Source organism: Vanessa cardui, chromosome Z, assembly GCF_905220365.1.
Source record: "Vanessa cardui chromosome Z, ilVanCard2.1, whole genome shotgun sequence".
Classification (NCBI taxonomy): domain Eukaryota; kingdom Metazoa; phylum Arthropoda; class Insecta; order Lepidoptera; family Nymphalidae; genus Vanessa; species Vanessa cardui.
Window position 1 is genome coordinate 12,275,954 of NC_061154.1, and position 22,555 is coordinate 12,298,508.

Below are 22,555 nucleotides of genomic sequence, written 5' to 3' on the forward strand. Positions count from 1 at the left end.
ATTTGTTTGAGTAAAGTCACGTGGTCATCGATCGCTAAGACGATGAGAATAATGACAGATGAATTGTTTAAAGGTTCCTCGCATTTTGGCAATGGTGCGCGGTAGGAGGCGCGGGGTCACATTAGAGCAGGGGTTAGCGGGAGAGTTGGTGCGGCGCGCGCGGGGTCGATAAGCAGTGTTGTTCGTTCGGTTGAGGTGGGTAGTCGTACTCCAACCTCCCTTCGAGTTCGGCATCGCGACGCGCGCCAAGCGCTGCTCGCTGATAAGCCACTCTGGTGACACACTTACCAACGCCGTCTACGACGCTGGGCGCGCCGGCAATCAACTTTCCAGTAAGTTTAAAATATTTCAGACAGCTTACAAACTCTGCGACATTGAAACTAGTGAAGGGTCAACTATACTGGACCATAACTTTTGCAAGTAGTTAAATGAAGATTGTAAAATTTTATTTCGACAGAATTTTGCGTCGTTTTTGTGATCGCAGACTCGCGAATGTTGTTTAAGTAGGTGACCCAACAAAACGTGTCGGCATTGTGAGGTTAAACCATTGTGTCAATCTTAGGGAATTGACTCGTACTTCGTTTGCAGCAGCGCGCCGCATGTTTACTGAAACTATGCGCAAAATGCGTAAAAATGAAGTTAATTTTACTTTCAGAAATGGACTTTCACTATTCCTCATAGAAACAGTTATATTGTTAGTGGCGGATTTTTTTGTAACTGACGAATAAAATCGCAATTGAATGCTGTTATTTTACAACCTTGCTACGATCTACGATACGTGCTACGATGTAGAGTTAGGAAATTCTGGCGTAGCATAATATTGTATTACCGTTATCTACTTAGCGTTCGTGCTTAGTACTTTTAATTTGAAACAATAAAAGTTAATAGCTAAAGCGAATAATATATATATATATATATAAATCAAACCAAATAAAAATTTTCATTGTTATACATTACCGATTTAAATTACAAAATATACTATAACACTTGAAACACTGAAAACATAAAATATTTTGATATGCTTGGAGTTTTTTACTTAAGTGGTTTTTTATAAGGTAAAAATTATTTATTTTATAACATTAAATAAGAAATCACATGTAGTATATATTATATAAAGTAAAGAGCTTTTGAAGCTGTTTCTTTACAGAAAAACAAAAATGCGACGGCATCCCTTGTGTCACATTGTAAAATATGTCGTCTTAAAGCAATGATAAATTAATTTATAATGCACTACTTAGCACCCGAGCTGCCTTTTTATTACTTCGTGTGAAATTTTTAAATTAAATTTCCGTAAGCTATTTATGTAAGCATCCCTTGGTATTCTTAATTTTATTACTTTGAATTATATATTCTTAGCTTAAACTGCCTATAATATACATAATTAAAACCAAAAGACTTTAAACCTAGAAATCTGCTTATCATTATAAAGATCATTACAATAAATTCTAATGTATTTGAATGCCATGGGGAATATTTTTGGTGATATAAAATAGTCCATCACGCCAATGTATGTTTCAGCATAAATTTGGTAAAAAAATATATATAGCTATAGAGGTTTCATATGGATCCTAAAGTTTCTCGTTTCAATTAATGATTAAAATTGGCATCTTTGCCAATCTTTTACAGCTTACTCCATTAATATCTGGCACTACTTTTTTGCAATGAGGGCCAACTGTTGGACGCAACTCATCTTCCCATCGGCTCTTTGCTTTCTATTTTTCGCTCCTGAGATACGTATTGATTACTCCATCACTTTCAATTCATCTCCACGCTTGTTATTCTATTTTAAGTTCGGTTTTTCTTCTCATAATTGAGTATTTTCATCCCACGTTGATAACGATTGTTGCTGAATTTTGTGAACTTGAAGAGATTTTTTTTAATGGAGTTCTTTGTTGTCTGGTCTTCGAAGATGTAGTAATTTCACAATTGTCATCAAGTTTTCTTTAGATATGTTACTTCATCTCACGGTTTAACTGATATCATTTGACAACTTTCATAATCTAGGCTTCAACATTTCACGAGCTTGCTCAAACAAGATGAGATCATCAACAAAGCGAAGGCTTTAATTTTGTTTCCTTATTGTAGGGTCCCGCCTGTCTCTCTCCAATCTCCGGAAAATCCCTTACAGGTCAGCCGAGAATAATTTGTGAGACAGCGTATTTGCCTGCTGCCCTGTGTTATTAGGAAGTCATCGATTAATGTTACCAGTTATAGAGTCGCTGTGTTAACTAGAATATACATATTGTATAACAAGTCTCACGCCTCGGTTCTCTAGTTTGCTTGATATGATCATTACTTTAATGTAGTCTATAAATTCGGAGTAAAGGTTTTCATTTTATTTGATGTGGTTTTCGATTATTTGGCTTACACTACAGATATGTGTTTTGTACAATTTATGTTAATTTATATCAAGCTAATGTTTGATTAGTTCGTGTCTGTCTGATCTGTTATCTGACTTATGCTTAGACGTTAATTATCTGACATTTGGTCCAAATTCCCATTTCAGTTAATTTGCTAAAATTGTTGAGAAGTCCTTAGGTAATACCCAAAATGACATAGCTATTGTTTTGACTTAACAATTTATTCAATGACATGGATTGCCTCTTCGAATTTTGAATTATCTTCGTTACGAGATTTTACATATATTTTCATGACAATTTTTTTATCGAATATATTTCACTTTGTTTTATTTCAAATCTTTGTATCTCATTTGCGTAAAATCTATATAATTCTCATATTTCACAATATTTTTGATTTGTTTTGATAATACTAACGTATAAAAAAGAGTAAAGTAAAGTAACACCCCGTAAATTTCCCACTTCTTCCTCTGCCATTAAGGAGAGGGTATGGAGCATATTCCACCACGCTGGTCCAATGCGGGTTGGTGGAATGCACATGTAGCAGAATTTCGATGAAATTAGACATCGGCAGGTTTCCTTACGATGTTTTCCTTCACCGCCGAGCACGAGATGAATTATAAACACAAATTAATTATAATATATATATATATATAGTAGTATTTGCTTGGATTTGAACCCGAAATCATCGGTTAAGATGCACGCGTTCTAACTACTGGGCCATCTCAGCTCAGCATACTAGCGTGTAATTGTTTTAATTTTGCAATTTGTAATATCCGTAGGTTGGTGGACATTTTCATTAAATCGCTCTATAGTGATAAGTGTTTTACTGATAGATGTTTCTCGAGTTGCCACAAATGTTGCCTTTTGGTCGTATTTTAATGACACAAGTAATAATACCGTAACTTAAGAAACTGTTTCGATGTCATATGGTGTCAATAATGAATTATAAAAGGATACTATGTGGCTTTGTTTAGCATATAAGGTTGTAATATGATGTAATAAAATAAATAGTATGAATGATTATTATTTTCTCTTAAAATTAAATGTATAGCATATCGTCTTAGTATATTTAATAGTGGTAGGGGTCTATCAAAAGATATGGAAAAAAGGCCAGACGATCGTAATTACGATTCAACGCTGAAATATTGCTAGCATTCATGCCCCCATTCCACGCGGTCTTGATTTGAGCAGTATCAATTATTTATTTTTCCTAGTACACAATTAATATTTTAATGTAAATCAAACTCATGTATTATAAATCAAATATTTTATTTACATATTTTTGATATTATTTAAAAAAAAAAATTAAATTAATTTGATAAAATATACCTGTATACTTTTGCTGGTACATTCGACTTCAATATCTCTTGACAGCTGGGTTAAGAATCGGAATCGTCAGATATGGAATAAATAAGGCTGTTTACACTCGACGATGCAAATGATGGACCCTTTTTAGTGGCCTTTGCCTTTGGATACGAGCTTTATTACACGCTATGAATCGTGACACTAGGGTGACAGCGAGCGGCGAGCGATGCTGCAGTTTTTATAAATATTTGAGTTTTTCTTATTTTTAAAAAATATAGTGATCGTTGCTGTGCCATACATTTTTTGTCATACTATATGCGTACATGGATATATTTTATAAGCCACTCATTTTAATATTTATATATTCATTATAATATTTATTATATTTACAGTAGCATTTCCTAACTCCTAATGTCGCTATTACCTAAGTAAAAGCCTTAATTATTATCTCCACTCCGAATAAGATTATGACTTGAGACCATACAATGAGATTATATTATGCACAGATCGTATATGAACATGATATGTATAAATACTTTTTGCTTATACCCGTATTCATAAGCATTCGTATGAATTCAAAAGTAGATCATGGCGGATATTTAATTAATTCATATGAAATTTAATATTTATAAAACACTGAAAAGGATTTGTACTTGTTTTTTCAATTGTGACTTCTCCACGTCCATATTTACATACAAAACTTAATTTAGGGTTCCTTATTCGAATGTAAGGGGCATTTTTAAACACTAGATTTTATCTACCTTAATTAGATATGGTTGTAATCGTTAATGTCTGTTTTAAGAATAATAAATGTTTTAGATTTATCTCAAGAGGCTTTTCAAAGTCTCGCCGACTGCGCTAAGACATTTGGGAAAAAGAAAATTTAAAGATAGCTTACAACTTTGACTGGTCCAATCGATCATAGCTATATTTTAAAGCCAACAACTTTCTTAATAAAAAAGATGTAAATCTGTAAAATGAAGGTTTTATTGGAAAGAAAGAAGAAATCTGCTCTTTTTGAGGATTTGAAAAGGTTTGAGAATACTACTGTTGTTTTTAGTGGGTACCAGACTAAAACCATATAATACCTCTCCTTTTCTCATTAAGATTGCTTTAATGGGTCTCAGTAAAACTTAAAAAAAGTTACTGTTACACAAACGAAAAATATACTATTTCCTGAAAGGAATATAAAAAACTTAAAAGTTTTTCTGAAGTTTTGAGGCAGCGCTTTTACCTACGTCACAGCTATCTAAAAGCAGTAGTAAAAAGCACTTACAACAGATTTTTGTAACAAGAGTAGTAGTATGATAGTAAAGTGCAAGGAAAATTTGGTTGTCTGGAAAAGATGGTTAATTAGCCACAAGTCCACCCAACTAACTTCGGCACAACACTTGAAGTCAAGTTTTTTTTTTGTTTTTGCATTTTTACTAATTTTGCTTTTAATTTAATTTTTTTGTGTATAATCATAAGCTTTCTTAATATTTATTTGTGTTGTACAATAAATTATATTTCAATCAAAAATAAAAAATTTATTCTATATATGTAATAAATATATAATAAGACTAATAATTATTTTATTTATTATATATATTAATTAATAAAATTTTAGTAGCTGGTGATAATGAATCTTATTATGTTAGAACCAATACTCGTATAGTTCATATAAAAGAAAATAGGATTAAGACTCAATCAAAAAAAGAAAACATTTTTATTTTTCTTTAATAAAATGATACAATATAAAAAAGTATTGTCTAGTGTAATGTTATCGATTGTCGTTGATTAAAATTCGGAAAGGCAAATACTCGGCGGAAAATAGAAATATTTGTAGCAAATGTGTTGTATAAAATTGAAGACCATTAGAGTACGGTGTAAAATAAGAAGTTTCTTCTTAAGAGGAGGCACCCACTAGTGCAACAATGATACACGTTCTGCTAGTAGGCCTATACCTCATGATATGGTATTCATGAATAAACAGCTTCTTTATTAATTATAACAAACATGATCGCGATCTTTACTACGTAGTAGAATTCATATCATCAATTATTATCGTTGAATTAGCTTTTGTCATACTTATTCAATTAAAGCAAAAATGATGAAACTATATCGAGTATATATTCTAGAGAATGAGGGTCACTAGCTATTCCTTATATATAAAAATGATCAATTATATGTCTTAATCCATTGATCGATTCGCCTTGTTCAAACAGTTATTGCCCATCACCTATAAATCATAGTGCCCTTGAAAGATTATAAGAATAATGTTGGAACATTATTTGTAAGTTTAATATGTAACATGTAAAAACTCAATAACTAAAGAATAAGAAAACCAAAGCATCGACTAATAAAGTATAATAATTGTCTAACAGTTTGTTAATACTACATTCATTATTAAAGATGAATTTCAAATTAGGAATTTGTGATGAAAATATACTTCGTTTTACTGTCAAATGACATATTTTGATGTGTTATTATTGATTAAGACAAGGGAAAGGTGAAAAAAGTTAATAAAGAATTATTGCGTTTAAGCGACAAGAGCTGGCTGACTCTGATTAAGGCTGTGCAGTTTAATAAAGTTTAGAGTAATTAGGTGCAAATTATGTGTGAGCCTTTGAAAAGTATGTGCGTAATATGTATGTACCGTTAGCGTGAAATTGTTCCGTTAAGGAAAATTTGATTTTTCCATTACGAAAGAAAATTTTGATTATTCATTAAACTTATGAGATGATGCATATGAATTTTTTATGCAAGAGCAATTTAAAATGGGGGAAAACGATTGTTCAAAGTATCACTTCTTCAATTTCATTAATAAGGGCTCCTATTCATTATTGAATTTAAAAAAATAATACTGTTTCTATAATGTTCCTTAATATGCTCTAACACCAGTCATTATCCTACCGCGACTGGCTCATTGGTGTTGTAGCTGATTACACGCTGGTCAAGCTATTATAATAAATAAATAAATAAATATGAGACAACATCACATACATTACTCTGATCCCAATGTAAGTAGCTGGAGCACTTGTGCTATGGAAATCAGAAGTAACGACGGTACCACAAACACCCAGACCCAAGACGACATAGAAAACCAATGGTAATCTACATCGACTCGGCCGGGAATCGAACCCGGGACCTCAGAGTGGCGTACCCATGAAAACCGGTGTACACACCACTCGACCATGGAGGTCGTCAATAAATGTCATGGGGTTTTCCCTCGAGAAAATCGGAGCAGCCTGGAGTCTGGAAGTTTTATAAAAGTTTAAGAAGGTTAGTTTATTATCTCGTGACTGGAAAAGCACGTATTTATACGCTCCTGTACTCTTTCCTACCCTGTTGAATTTGTCGCCACATGAGATTATGGCAGTATGTATTTGTATTTGAGCAAATATTTATGCACTATAATATTGTACTCGCTGTAACTTGGTTTCTTGTGAATGCTCCCATAGCTGAATTGATCAGCAACAAACAATTGCATCAATGACGATAAAATTTTACGTTATACTAGACGGTACCGAATATTAAAATTACGTAAACAAAATAAATAACCAAATAATAACATAAATTATACCTTCTTTTAGATAACGATCAAATATTTTTTGTAGAATACTACGTAAGAATACTACTACTACTATGTAAGAATAATTGAGTTACATTTTGTAGACATCTTATATAAGAGAGTTGAGGTTACAATGAAAATATACCATCGGAAAGGGATATTCAATGTTTATAAAAGTAGTCGATATTAAGCGATACCGCCTCATTTCATGAGACCAAATAATACTTACATAAAATACGTATTCGAATCGTCCTTTCTTCTAATTCTTATGTAAGTAAATGAACGAAATAAAACTAGTAAGAACAAGAAAAGATGGATGACTCCTCCAAAACATTGTCAATCAAACATCGTGACGACTTTTTCGATCGATCACTAGTTGTAATTAATGTGATTGCGAATGCCGTCGGCGGTAACCTTTCTTGTTGTGTTTATGTTTAATTTGACAAAGTACCAATAGTTATTATATTATAATCTTCTTCAATTGTTTACAACAGTTTTGTGTTAGATTGTTATTGTTTACCTGTCTTTGGAAGTATGGTAAATATTATTACATGATAAAAGTTTTTCAAAACATAACAATATTATGTATTTACTACATAATATAATCTCTACGATACAACAATATAATGCGTCGCTTAAATGAAACTTTTCATCTCAGAGCGTAACCGTGGCGATTGTCAACAATATCAATATCACACAACGCGTATTAAACTATCATTTTTATAACAATGAATTTTCATATATTTCAAACATGAAATATTGCTACAGTAATAAATATACATATACAGTTGTATAGCCTTCAAATTCTCTTTGAGAGGTTAGGAACTAATTCCAGCACGCTGCTCTAATGCGGATTGGTAGATGCACTCGTGGCAGCTTTTCATCTAACACGTGCGGGTTTCCTCGAAATAATTTCCGCTATCGCTGAGTACGAGATATATTATAAACGATTTGTGTTGGTAAAAGGTGAAAATTCAGAGGCCGATTTTTGAAACCACAATCTTCGGTGTAGGTTCTAGTATTTCTAGTGTTGGGACATTTCAGCATATACATACTTATTTAGAAATGCACGTTAAGATTTCTTTGGAATATCAATGAAATTGCAATAAAATAATATGCGAGAACAATTATTTCCCAATTACCGGATTATGTTTTCCAGTCAAAGAGTTATTAGATATGTATATATGAAGCCATACATAAGAATATTTTGAAATACGGAGCAATATACCTATATCGTTTTACTAAATAAAATATTATCGATGAAATAAAATGAGTAAACGAACAGTAAATGTATAATATTATATAAAGAAGGGAAAATAAGCGATTTATGATTATAAATTAATTAAAAACGTTTAGTAAAAAATGAATCGAGTTTAGTATTTAATTATGCATTTCTCTTAGTTCCAGTAGTTTTGTACTTTACTTGACTGTTTTTCAATATTTCTACGTTAGCAATACAGCGCGTGAACTACAGGGGTACGCGTTCTACGTAATGTTATTTCCGTCAAGCAATTTCCTTTTTCGATCGGCCTAGTTTCAGATGAAAAAGAGTTTTTACATTTTGAAATATTTTTAGCTATATTTAGCCATACTAGCCATTAATCCTTTAGGGATATCCTACCAGAATCATTATACGCAAATTCATTTTTCTTAAGGATATGAGTTGTTTGGATAACTTCCATACAAACATTCATAATACCTTACGAGGTAGGTTTATGTCATCATTTTCACATATTTTAAATATCAGGAACGGAGAATTTGCACACAAAATTTCATGCGTCATTCTAGTCATTAGAAGTTGTATTTTGAAAACCATTTCTTAGTAACAACTACTTAAGTTCCATAACGAATTCCTGTACAAAATTTCACCCTGTTAGACCCAGCGGTTCACTAATTAGAAGATGAAATAATATTACGTATTGCTGTGAGTGCCGTCATGTTATAAAATATATATTTCGAAAATAGAAAAAATATTTTTATTACATTTACTTTTTTCTACTTTTTGCAAAGACATATTGTATAGCTAATAAAAAAAAAATTCAAGTTAACATGTAAACAAAACATTTATTATACCTAAATATGTTAAATTAGAATTTTGTGTAATAATAATAATAAATCAATTTCTGCAAAAATAACTTTATTAACAAAACTGAATATGCGCAAAATTAGGACCATCAAACAATTTATGGTAACCGGTAATTTAAAGATAATATTCTGTATAACTTTGTTTAATTTTTGCTTATGATACGTGGCTATGACGTAATAAAACCTCATACGCCTACGTACGTTACATGTAAGAGTTTTGGCCTATTGTCAAAGTTCTCATAACAATATGAGCAAATGACAGAAATGTAAATAAAGTTATACATTTTACCTCTTTTGAACAATTCTTACTACATCCCTCCACGTAAAATTAGAATATTTTTATATTTAATTATCTTTCTTTATGAATCTCGATGGTTTTGTAATACTATTTTCTTATCTATTTTTTATACTTTATTCAAGGAGGCTTTTACGAGCAATTTAAGCGTCATTTAACAACTATATACCACCGGTTCGGAATGTAGATTCCATCAAGAAGAACTACCAAAGATTAAGATTAAAAATTTACTTGAGACTAGATGTAATTGGTTATTTTTAAATATTCAATATTCTTCATAAGAAAAAATAATATAGTCGTGGTTTTGTCTCGCACTAAACTGTTCTTAGTTTAATATGTGTTACTGTGTTTACTTTACGAAGAGCGTGGGATGGATATGAAACATCACTTTTCTCTTTTTCATGGATTCTCAGTTATCACTTATACTTTGACTGATATAAATTCATAGAGGCATTTCCATGTTTATTCATAATCTGTGCCAATGTGGTCTGCGTGCCAATGAATATACATTTACATACATAGATCGTTTTTTGTCCTTTGAGCACGCTTTGAACCTAATCAATGCCAATTTAATTACTCATTAACATGACATTGGAGAACTTTTTACTACTTTAGTTAAGTACTGAAATCAATTTAATCTAATTTCAAAATAGCTGCCTGACATACAATGTTCAGCCACCAAGGGCGAGTCGAATGAGTTTCAGATATGGACATGTTCCAAATTCAAAATGTGTGGTGGGAATAAGTATAAAAAAATACATGTGAATGGCAACATCATATACATTACTCTGATCCCAATGTTAGCAGCTAAAACACTTGTGTTGTAGAAAATCAGAAGTAACGAAGGTGCCAAACAAAATATAAAACTAATGAACTAATGAACCCGGGACCGAATGGCGTACCCATGAGAACCGGTATGCACACTACTCGGCCACGGAGGTCATCAAAAAGTAATAGTTTCATAAATTAATTTAACGTATTTCAACATAATATTTGACTATTTGAACCATCGGTACCTTTTACGAAGTTGCTGTTCCCTTTTGTTGCCAAATACTAATTACATATTCGTAATTAAAACTGGAATATAATCTAAAATAAAGTAAGAGAGAATGAGCTGTAAATTAAATGCGTCATTTGCTCGGAGCAAACTACGCAAGTAATTCACATTCGAGGGACGGAGGGAAATGTTTTAGAACTCATATTGAAATAACACTGTCAACAAACATGCATTATTTTAATAAGCTCAGAGAACTGAGACACACAACCAAATATATACAAATATATATATATATATATAAATATACGACCAAAGAAACGATGAATGGTTTTTCTAAAATACGATATGGTTAGAAATAATGTTACTTGTTAGATATACTGGCTCAACCGCAAATTAAAGTTTTTAAATTAGAGTTTTAAAGACAAACAAATTTCTTTAAAAATCCTTCGTATAGTTCTATATAACTGGCTATGTATAGGATATATTGGAATATGGAGACACCAATATCCAGACACCGATAGGATTGCGTTTAAAGTTTTGTATAGTAGTTGATACTCGAGTGAATGTTTCAACTATAATACTATCTAAGTAGATGACCTCTTGACTAATTTCGGCTACGTTAGTAAAGCTCAAGAGTCTGGCACTAGTGTCTGTTCTAAACCGATTTTACTATCTTACTCTTATAAACTGATTTCCAAGGGACTAAGGACTCGCGGCTGCTATTGACATTTTCGCCAATAAATTACTTTTTTATTCTCATTCTTTAATATTTCAAGGTCATGTGTGGAGTCACGGCCGTTAATCTAGCTACTAGAGCAACGAGACTGTATCAAGAAGCATTAAGTTTTTACGAAAAATAAGTATTCAACGCTGGCTTTGCTTGAAGTTAGTTGAACATAAAAGTGGCCGTTAATAATGTTAAAAACTGTTGATTTAGTTTTGTAAATAGACGCAACACTAACAAAAGAATGTCTGGAAGATGCATTGCTCGTAGGAGTAATAGTATTATTTTACAAGCTTGTTAAAACGAAAATGTCATTCATTTGAATATATTGTTGGAGATTCCTTAAGTCAATGGTGGAATTACGGTGACGACTGTTATATAAGCAGCTGAATACCAACGCCTCCTTCTATTCGGTTTGCATCTGTCGGGCGGTATAGACGGGTGTCGTAATTTACGTTTTGTTACATTGTTTTTCGATTGTTATTTCTCTTAATTTTTAAGGAATTTGTTTCATTTCTTTTCAAATAATTTAAATTTATGTTGTAATTGTAAATTTTATTTTTAGGTAATAAATTGTATTTTTTTAAAAAAATTAAACCGCTTCTGATTTCTAATATCAGAAGTGGGATAAATAATTCATTCCCACTAATATCCTGACGTGATTTTAGCAGTTCTATTTGAATCGCGAAGTAGTTGTTTTATTTTGTTATCTTCATACCCTCTTTTTTTTTGTGTATATTTTTTTTACATATTTTTTTTTTTTTTGATTTATAAATTGATAATGGATAAACGAGATCGTTCCCGTTCTCCTCAACGCCGTACGCGTGTATCTCGCAATAGATACTCGCGTACCCACCGTCGTGCACGGAATAGTCGTTCACGTAGTGGTTCGCGTATTCGGTCACGGCACTCCTGTAATAGTCCACGCACACGCACCCCGCGTCTTCAACGTTCACGGGATCGGCACACGCGGCGATGTCACACTCGCAGCGATTCGCGCGGGCACTCGCCGCTCACAAAGCGCTCCAGTGGACGTGTCGGCGGGCACTCGCCGCACACAAGGCGCTCCAGTGGACGTGTCGGCGGGCACTCGCCGCACACAAGGCGCTCCAGTGGACGTGTCGGCGGGCACTCGCCGCACACAAGGCGCTCCAGTGGACGTGTCGGCGGGCACTCGCCGCACACAAGGCGCTCCAGTGGACGTGTCGGCGGGCACTCGCCGCACACAAGGCGCTCCAGTGGACGTGTCGGTGGGCACTCGCCGCACGCAGGTCGTTCCAGTGAACGTGTCTGCGGGCACGGCCCCGTACCGCATGATGAGCAGGCGTCGCGCGCTGTGCGCACGCCGTCGCTGTCACCTGCGGCTCTGCCATCGAGCAACTGTGGATCCTGGAACGCTGTACTGGCGCGATTGGAGGCGCTGGAACAAAGTTCTCGTGTGCCAGCTTCGGTTGGACTGACTTCAACTGCACAAGGTACAGAGCAAATCGTGGAGGCAATTCAATCGCTGAAATCCGTGAGTACCCACAGTTATTATGTCTCGAACTTCGATCCCAGTATTCATGACGTAGATTCTTGGGTCCAAGAGGTTGACAGGGCCAAGTTAGCTAACAAGTGGGATGACCGCGAATGCCTTTCTAAGATAGGTAATTGTCTGAAGGGAGACGCTAGGTCTTGGCTCAATGAATGGGTATGTAATGATCGCACATGGAGTAGCTTCAAATTAGATTTTAAACCTTTATGTGTAAAGAAAATCGATTCGGCAGGAATTTTATATGAAGTCATGTCTTCTAACTCTGATAATTATCAAACATACGCCGAGTATGCCCGTAAGTCCCTGCTAAAATTACGCATTGTTAAGGGCCTCAGTGACGATTTAATCACGGAAATTGTTTTGAGGGGTATTGTCGACCCGCACGTTAAGGCAACTGCGACCAATTCAAATTTGAAACCCTCGGATCTAGTTAATTACTTGTCCACTTTTGTAAAGCCACCAAAAATTTCAACCTCAACTTTTCGCTCAAATATCCAGTTTAATAACGGTCGTAACGGTAAACCACATGGTTTCAAGAAACGCCCCGTTGGTCCAGCCAAATGTTTTGGGTGTGGCGATACTAGTCATAAGCAGGCTACATGCCCCAAGCAGGCAAAGCCTACTATTTCCAAAGCTTCTAATTCAGAGCCAAAGCCAAGTGATAAACAATCTAATTCTTCACTCGTTTGCGCTTACTGCAAAAAGCCTGGTCATGACATTAAGTCGTGTTTTGCGAAGCAACGTGTTGATCAGCAGCGTTATAAAAGTAACGTAAATTTCTGTGCAGCAGGCACACAACGTAATGATATTGTCGTAGGAGTCATCCAGGGTATTCCGATTGACCTCCTAATTGATAGTGGCGCGATAGGTGTATCTTTAATATCCTCCTCGGTGGTTAAGTATTTTGTGTGTAATAGGAAACCCACGAATCGCGAAATTAAGGGTGTAGGTGGGTCAATTACCCACATAGATACGTATGTAACATTAATGATCGAGTTAGAAGGGATCTCATTGGAGGTAGACTTATTAATTGTACCGAGTGAGTGCATGAATGCACCCATCATAATAGGTACGGACGTGCTTAATAGGGACGGGGTTACTTACATTCGTACAAAAAACACGCAACGTATTGTTCGAAACTCTAATATTGTACTAGTGTCTAATGTGGAGTCAAGCGCACAACCAATAATTAATACCCCGCTAACTGGAGATAATTTGACGAAATTAAAAAGTATTATAGAAAAATATTCAGAGCACATGATTTCGGGCACTGCAACATCCACTGTTACTACTGGGTGCATGCGCATTCAGCTCAACAGCAGTGTTCCAGTGAACTATCGACCTTACAAAATGTCGTACGATGAAAAGTCGAAAGTCCGCGACATCATCCGTGACCTGATGTCCAAGGGTATTATCCGAGAGTCGGAGTCCCCCTATTCCAGTCCTATTTTGTTGGTCAAAAAGAAGGATGGCTCCGACCGTATGTGCGTGGATTTTCGAGCCCTCAATAAAATAACAGTCAAAGACCGTTACCCATTACCTCTAATCGATGACCACATCGATCGCTTGGGTAAGTGTCGTTATTTCACTGCGCTTGATATGGCAACAGGATTCCATCAAATCCGTCTTGATGATGAATCCGTCCCCTATACCGGTTTCGTGACGCCTGAGGGGCATTACGAATACTTAAAAATGCCCTACGGTCTCACCAACGCACCCATAGTGTACCAACGCATAATTGCTTCCACCTTGCGTAGTTTTATAGAATCCGGGAAGGTTTTGGTATACATAGATGACTGTCTAATCCTTTCAAACACTATTGATGATGGTCTTCAATCCTTGGAGGAAGTCCTAGCCACCTTAACCGCAGCTGGGTTCTCGATCAATCTTAAAAAGTGTTCATTTTTGTGTACCGAAATAGAGTATTTGGGGCGCGTTATATCTAACGGGGAAGTGCGACCCTCAACTAGTAAAGTCAAGGCCCTTGTGAACTCTGGACCTCCACAAAGCGTAAAACAGGTCCGTCAATTTTTAGGATTGGCGGGCTACTTTCGCAAATATATCCCCAATTACTCAAATAGAATGGCTTGCATAACACGTTTGACTCGTAAGGATGTTTCGTTTTCCTGGGGATCAGAGCAAGAGCAAGTCAGACAAGAAATTATTGCTTGTTTGACTAGTGCACCCGTGTTAGCCATATTTGATCCGAGCTTGGCAACTGAAGTGCACACTGATGCCAGTAGCTTGGGCTATGGTGCCGTTCTGCTACAGGTGTGCAAGGATGGTACTAAACGCGTGGTCGCTTACTACAGCCAGGCTACCAAGGGTGCAGAGCCAAAGTACCATTCGTATGAGCTCGAGACCCTGGCTGTGGTAAAGGCTCTAAAACATTTTAGACATTATTTAATAGGATCTCATTTTACTGTAGTTACCGATTGTAATGCTTTAAAAGCAACTCAGAATAAAAAAGACCTAGTCCCGCGTGTGGCGAGATGGTGGATCTTTCTTCAGGATTTTAATTTTACGATTTCCTATAGAAAGGGCATCATGTTGCCACATGCTGATTATCTAAGCCGTAACCCCGTAAATAACGTTGACAGACCACGTAACTGGGCTCAGATCGCTCAAGCCGGGGACGATGAAACACGTAACATGATTCAGGCGTTAGAACGAGGAGACTTAGACGTTTCCCGATATTTAGTACGAAATGAGGTGCTTTATTATCGGTACAGTCGGGTCGGAGAGGAGACTCGACTTCTCTGCTATATACCGAAGGGACAACGCCTGAGTCTCTTGCGTGTGTTCCATGATGAACATAGTCATATAGGTGTCGATAAAACTTTAGAATTAATATTGAGACATTTCTGGTTTCCCGGCCTTAGGGCATTCGTTAAGAAGTATATACGTCATTGTGTAACTTGCTTGGCGCATAAACGGGTCCCTCGTGCGCCACTTCAACCTATTTCTTCTTGGCCTAAACCTAATATCCCATTCGACACCCTTCATATTGATGCACTAGGCCCTCTGCCTATATCTAAGGGTTTCAAACATGTGATGCTAGTAATTGATGCATTCAGTAAATATTGCTTACTTACACCTATCCGCTCCCAAGACTTAGAGGCACTTAAACAAGTCTGTCAAAATGTTATTTCATTATTCGGTACCCCTCGTCTGATTATATCCGATAGAGGCCGAATGTTCGAATCCGCAAGCTTTAAGTCGTGGGCGCAATCTCTGGGCATTTCACTTCACCACATAACACCCGAGATGCACCGTTCCAATGGACAGGTGGAACGGTATGTTCGCACTGTCTTGAATATGTTGAGGATCGAAGTAGCGTACAAAAAAGCTGAATGGGCTGAGGAGCTGTGGCGTCTTCAGCTAATTCTTAATTTGACACAACAAAAGACCACACAAACTTCGGCTCTGAACCTCTTAGTTGGCCATGAGAATGCGACACCAGCAATTCGAGTCCTTGTGCGAGATGTCGCACTGGGCCCTTCCTCAGAAAATCGTGAATCGAGGAGGGAGCTCGTCAGACAAAGGACGGCCGAACGGCTAGACAGAAACCAAGCAGCAATGGACGCTCAAGTTAACCGGGACAGGTGTCCCCCTCGTGTGTTTCAGGAAGGCGACCTGGTCTTTGTAATCAAGTATACCCAGTCTACGGGGAAGCTTGATCATGGCATGCGCGGGCCCTATCGAGTAGTTCGTGTTTTGCCTCATGGACGCTACGAGTTACGACTAGTGGCCGGTTCCTATGGCAAAACAACCTTTGCTGCTGCGCAGTATATGGTGCCTTGGGGTGGCGAGTGGACACCCGAGTCGTGTGCTGGTTTCTTCGAGGGTAAGTGTGCTGGTGCTGTTGACCAACTTTTGTAATACCCTCGAAGAAATATTCTTCTGGGGCAATGTGGCCTTTCAGACTCAGTGGTTATGTTTACTATTCGTGGGAATAGTAATACTGTTTGGCCTTCTGTCAGTGTGGTGCACCCATTGGGTGTACCCATGACCTCTGGAAGCTGGTCGGCTTTGCAAACCGATCAGTCGCTGTGAGGAGTGTGCTCACAGTGTTCTTTATTAAGCATGCTAGTTATAGTTATTTTTAATCACTTTTGTACCTAAGTTGTCTGAACGTTAGTGTTTACGAGAGCTGGAGCTGTTTCTAAATTACAAGTAAAGAAAACTAGCTAAGCTACTAAGCACCGACGTTCAAACTCTATAACTAATTGTTCATTCTAACACTAATACGAATTAACCGCCATATGGATATCATGGGCTAGTGCCCTTGCTGTTTAATAATGGTTTAAATTTGACTACAGACGATGACGATGATGACGATGATAGTTTGGTTGAAAACCAGCAATCTCAGCCAGAGTCATCTGCACTGGAACCAGTACAAGGGCCCTCATCAAGACCAGATCACCTGGAACCAGAATCTTCCCGAGGACTTGACATGCCTAACTTGAATTGAAGCCTGGCGATCGGTTTAGACTATCTGACGAGGACGTCAGAATGTCAGGAAAGGCCGTGTTGGAGATTCCTTAAGTCAATGGTGGAATTACGGTGACGACTGTTATATAAGCAGCTGAATACCAACGCCTCCTTCTATTCGGTTTGCATCTGTCGGGCGGTATAGACGGGTGTCGTAATTTACGTTTTGTTACATTGTTTTTCGATTGTTATTTCTCTTAATTTTTAAGGAATTTGTTTCATTTCTTTTCAAATAATTTAAATTTATGTTGTAATTGTAAATTTTATTTTTAGGTAATAAATTGTATTTTTTTAAAAAATTTAAACCGCTTCTGATTTCTAATAATATTTTATATTATTTTATTAAAAGATAAAAGGAAAATGAGTGTGGAGTTTGCTCTTTTTAATAATGAAAACGATAGCAACGTATATATTTTTTACTCTAGTGTATTCTACTGTATATGTATAATGGGAGTGCACCAATGTAGTAAGCGCTTATTTTGTTTTACTTATTATTTAATGAATGTGAACAGTCCATTTAAAATTACAAGGCTTTTACATGTATGAACTGATACCACACCCATTTTATTCTTATGAAGAAGTAGTTTCGACTAATTGACCATTTAATTTACGACATCAGAATGTTAGTTAAACGTAATGAAGAGAGTATGTACACTTATTTATAAAATAATCATGATCAATAATCTTTAATTTTAAAATAATCATGTCGTAGAATAAAATGTAGTCTGAAAAGGACGAATAATATTCCAAACATGTATTCTTTTGTTTTTAAATGAAAATAAAAACCTATTTAAGTAGTTTCACTTTTTATTAAGTGTGTATAAACTTTACATAACATCTCGCCTGTATTCCCCAAAGGGACAGAGACATAGCACATTATAGATAACACGTAGTCGTACAGCTTCATAATTCTCTCCTAAAGGTTATAATTATCTAAAAACCATAACATTTATTATATAATACTTTGAAAATTATTTGACAGTTATATATGACATAATCATAATTACTTTTAATGTTTCCTGTTTTTGAATTCCCAAATTTAAGCGTGGACAAAATACCACTTATATTTTAACAATACATAACTTATTTTTTATATGTCCTTTCCAGATCGAACTAGTACGGTCTGGTTACACAACATCTGTAGTTAGATAAAGAATATAGAAGCATTGCATCAACGAATATATTATGTATAATAAACTTATAGCGCTATTAAAAAAAATAGTCAAGCTCCATATAATAAACCAAAGAAGCAAATACTATAAAAACAAAAACCTTTTACAAAAGAAACAAATGAAAAACGTTCGCTAAAATAACAAGTATTTCACGAAATACAGGCACCGGTTTCATAATTTATTATCACTGTATAAGATTACATGCTTAATAAAATAACGTTATTATAAAGTAAAAGCAAAGTTTATTAATTGTTATTTTAAGTTCCTGTAAAGTAAGTAATAAATATTATCGAAATTGTTTATTACAATTGAATTTCATTTTTTGACAATATTTACGGCACCAAACTTAATAAAAAATGAAATAAAAGAAATGCTACCGGAGATACCATCAAAATACTTTGGTATTTTTGTATTCCGGTTTGAAGGGCAAGTGAGCCTGTGAGATTGAGATAAAGATGTTGTCCCCTGTACGCTACTGGGGACAACATCTTAGATCCCAAGATTGGCGACACATTGGCGATCTTAAGATTGTTTATTTTACGGCGCTAATGTCTTTGGGTAAGGGTGACCACTTCCCCCAGGTCCGTTTAAATCCGTGATGCGACTTGTATAATAATATATGAAAATAAAATACCACAAGATATGTGCCAAACCTGGATAATCGGTTCTTCATTTTCATTGGCCTAACTTTTGTGAGTTGACCTCGTGTTTGACAATAAAAGTGCATGCTGCACATGTCGGATGAAACCTTCAATGGATTAAACTACAAACCTTCTTAATAAGAGATAAGGCTTAGCTGTTAGCTAAGTTAGCTGTGGGATATGCAGACTGTTACTATTTAGCTTAGTACAATTTTATACAAATTGCAGATTCTCGTGAATACTTTGTTATAATATTATGTAACTGTGCCGACCCCGACTGAATTCGTTCGTATTAAAACTTTACCTAAAACAGATTCAATGACGGCTTTTAATCTTAAATTTTGTATTATATAAGAACATTGTCCGAAAAAAATGTTCCATAGTACAAAAACGGTCGTCTATCCGAATATAGTAGAGGCGGTAAATCACATTAAAGTATACTAGCAAGCCATCTCACTTCACACGAATACAATAAGAATCTCTATACAACTTTTAGATTTATTTTATATTATTACAGCTAGGAAAGTTGGATTTGTCGTAATATTAATCAATTATGAAAATCGCATTAATCCGTTCCGTAGATCAAAAGATCTACGTGAACAGGAGCCGACAAATGACTTACATAACATGTGTGTACAATGTCCATTGTATAAATATGGTGAAAAGTATTTCGTTTGTCAAGCTATTTTAATATTATTCAATAAGCTTTATTAAATATACTTTGATGTGTTGGCGTGGGCTTTGAGAAGGCTTAGTCTCGATCGCTCGGTTAGGGTCTCTAGTGGCTGTTGTCTCGATTTTTGTAGGTGAGGTTTGAAACCTAACCTGTCTTGTCGGGTGGTTTGAACAGTATACGTAGCGCCAAGCTTGTATATTAATAGCTTCTAAGTACTATGATGTCATCTTATTAATAATGGTATAGCAAATTAATATTTTGGTTACATAATATACTAAAGTAATGAGCCGAATACTTCACTATGAGAATATAATTATAGGTAGTGTCATTGTTAAGCCAAGATGACTTAGTGTTTGGAACGCGAACATATTACACGATGATAGTGGGTTACAATCCCAAGTACCTCAGAATTTTTATTTTATTAATTTGTGTTTATAATTCAACTCGTTTTCGACGATTAAGTAAAATATGTTTAATTTCAATGAATTGCTACCGTATATTATAATCCACCAACCCGAATTGAAGCAGTAGGTTTCTACTCCAAATTTTACATCTATATTTAGTTAACAATATATACAGCCAGTACTTTTATTAACTACTATTAATTACAAAAAAATATATCATAAAACTTATATAGCTTCCCATATGATAGCTATATGATTAGACGAGGAAGGCTTAATTAAAGTTATATGATTGGAGTTAACACATTGGAAATTAATATGGTTGTATTTTATAAAACAAAACCACGATGATAGGTAAGTTGACATGCGAATAGGCCACCTGATGGCAAGTGGTTACCATCAATAATAAAGAATAGCGCTGTAAGAAAATATTAATCAAATTCAGTACTAGCATCGTGTCACCAATGCTTCACGTACCTAGGAAGTTGAGATGTCATGTGCTTTGTAACTGTTGTTGCACTAGTTCACTCACTCCTTCAATCCAGAATTTACTACAAAGTTTACTTAATATCATTCTTTGGCGGTAGAATACATGATGAGTAGGTGGTACCTACCCAGTAGGGCTTGCACAAAACCCTACTACGTAGAAATACCATATTGCTCATTCCTATATTTATATAACATTTCATCCTCAGTGATGAAGGAAAACATAGAGAGGAACACTAGCACATATCGAAAAAAAAATTATAGGTACTTATATTGTTAAATATCACAATGGTAACATTAGTTCCAAATACGAAGAATATTAGCTGCTTATTAACGAGATCCCTCGTGGAAGTTGTATAACTATAAACATTTATGGTTAAATGTTATTTCCTTACATCCGAAATTATTAATAGTCCACTTTGGGGCAGTCTAGAGGCGGTTGTGCTTTTGAAGCGACATTATAATAATAATTAGAGAATTAGCCCTTTATTCTAATTAGGGTCTGTCCTTTTCTCGTCGACGATTGCTTCAGCGGCTGAATGAGGGTTTAGACGCTAATTAGGTTTATCTCATCAGAATCGTTCAATTTCGCTGTCCAACTTGTGTAAATTGATCATGTGCAGACAGCCTCTATCATAAGTAGTCCTCACTACAAGTAGCCTCTCTCAAACTCCGTCGATTACGAATATAAGATCATTGACCTTCCCCCTCTTATATATTTTCTAAACACTTAAAATAAACGTAGAATGATTAATGTGCCCTTGAGCACATGTATACGGTTATTTCATATTTTGATAATAAAATCAATATTTAAAATAATTCAATTAACACTAAGTAAATTAACTTTAAATACTGGTCGACTGTCGACGACTGAGGTCTGCGTTCGAAAGTTTTGAAACAGCCGAAGTTATCGAAATGACCTGTTCATTTCGAAAACTTCGCTTGTCGATGGATTTAATTTATAGATTTGATTTTTGAAACCTTTACTCATATTCTCATTTAAACTTATTATGTCTGGCAATGTAAAGACTAAGTTATTACTAAAATAATATATCACGATTAACGATGAACAAAATATTTTTGTGTTCACAAAAATAAATGAGTCGCAATAAGCTTGGAACAGATTATTATTGCTCGGTTATATTGATATTAATTTGCGTCATTTATTTTCCCTCGTTGTCAATAACTATACGTAAGTGACGTAAAACGAACCGTTTCGTAAAAATACAGTATAAAAGCATATTCGTGTTATTCTTTTAACTACGGATTTTTTGGTAGCTCCGTAACTAAAACCGAATATTGTCTTTTTTATTTTGCACGCTGCTGTCGAGTTCGTCGAGTGTTGAGACGAAGAGAACTTCACCCAATTTAAATGTGCAAAAGTTTTTGAAAAGGTTTATATTTCGTTTACATGTGTTTTGTGTTCATTCCTATACGACGAGGTTTAAGCGGTTCATCGCTACGATTCAGGTGCTACAAATAATTGAACAAAATGTTAAATGAAATTGAATCATTTTTCTGACAATAAAATTGTTGGGTTAATATTACGTAACAGCCATTCATCGTGACTCAGCGATAAAATGACAATTTTACATAACAATCGTAAATTGTACAGTAATTTATTTTAGAATCATCATAAGTCAGTAGGTAATTGACATTTTTTATATTTACAAAATCTCAGTAGCAGCTCGGAGTTTGGAAAATGTACTCTGTGCCTCGAATAGCACCTAAAGCTGGTACTACGCCTGAAATCTCCTGTCATGTCGTGTATTATGACATCTTGCTTTTAGTTCAGATGTCTGGGGACATAGCACTCATACTCTATCAATTTA

The 22,555-nt window shown here is 35.2% G+C and overlaps 1 protein-coding gene across 1 annotated transcript in view; it reads left to right on the forward strand.

Moving 5' to 3' along the window:
* Nucleotides 1-203: 203 nt before the first annotated feature.
* Nucleotides 204-22,555, forward strand: part of LOC124543215 (probable cationic amino acid transporter) — a 136,305-nt gene continuing 113,953 nt past the window's right edge. The window contains exon 1 of the mRNA XM_047121337.1: nucleotides 204-332. The gene's annotated coding sequence lies outside the window, so the exon portion shown is untranslated. The remainder of the gene's footprint in view (nucleotides 333-22,555) is intronic.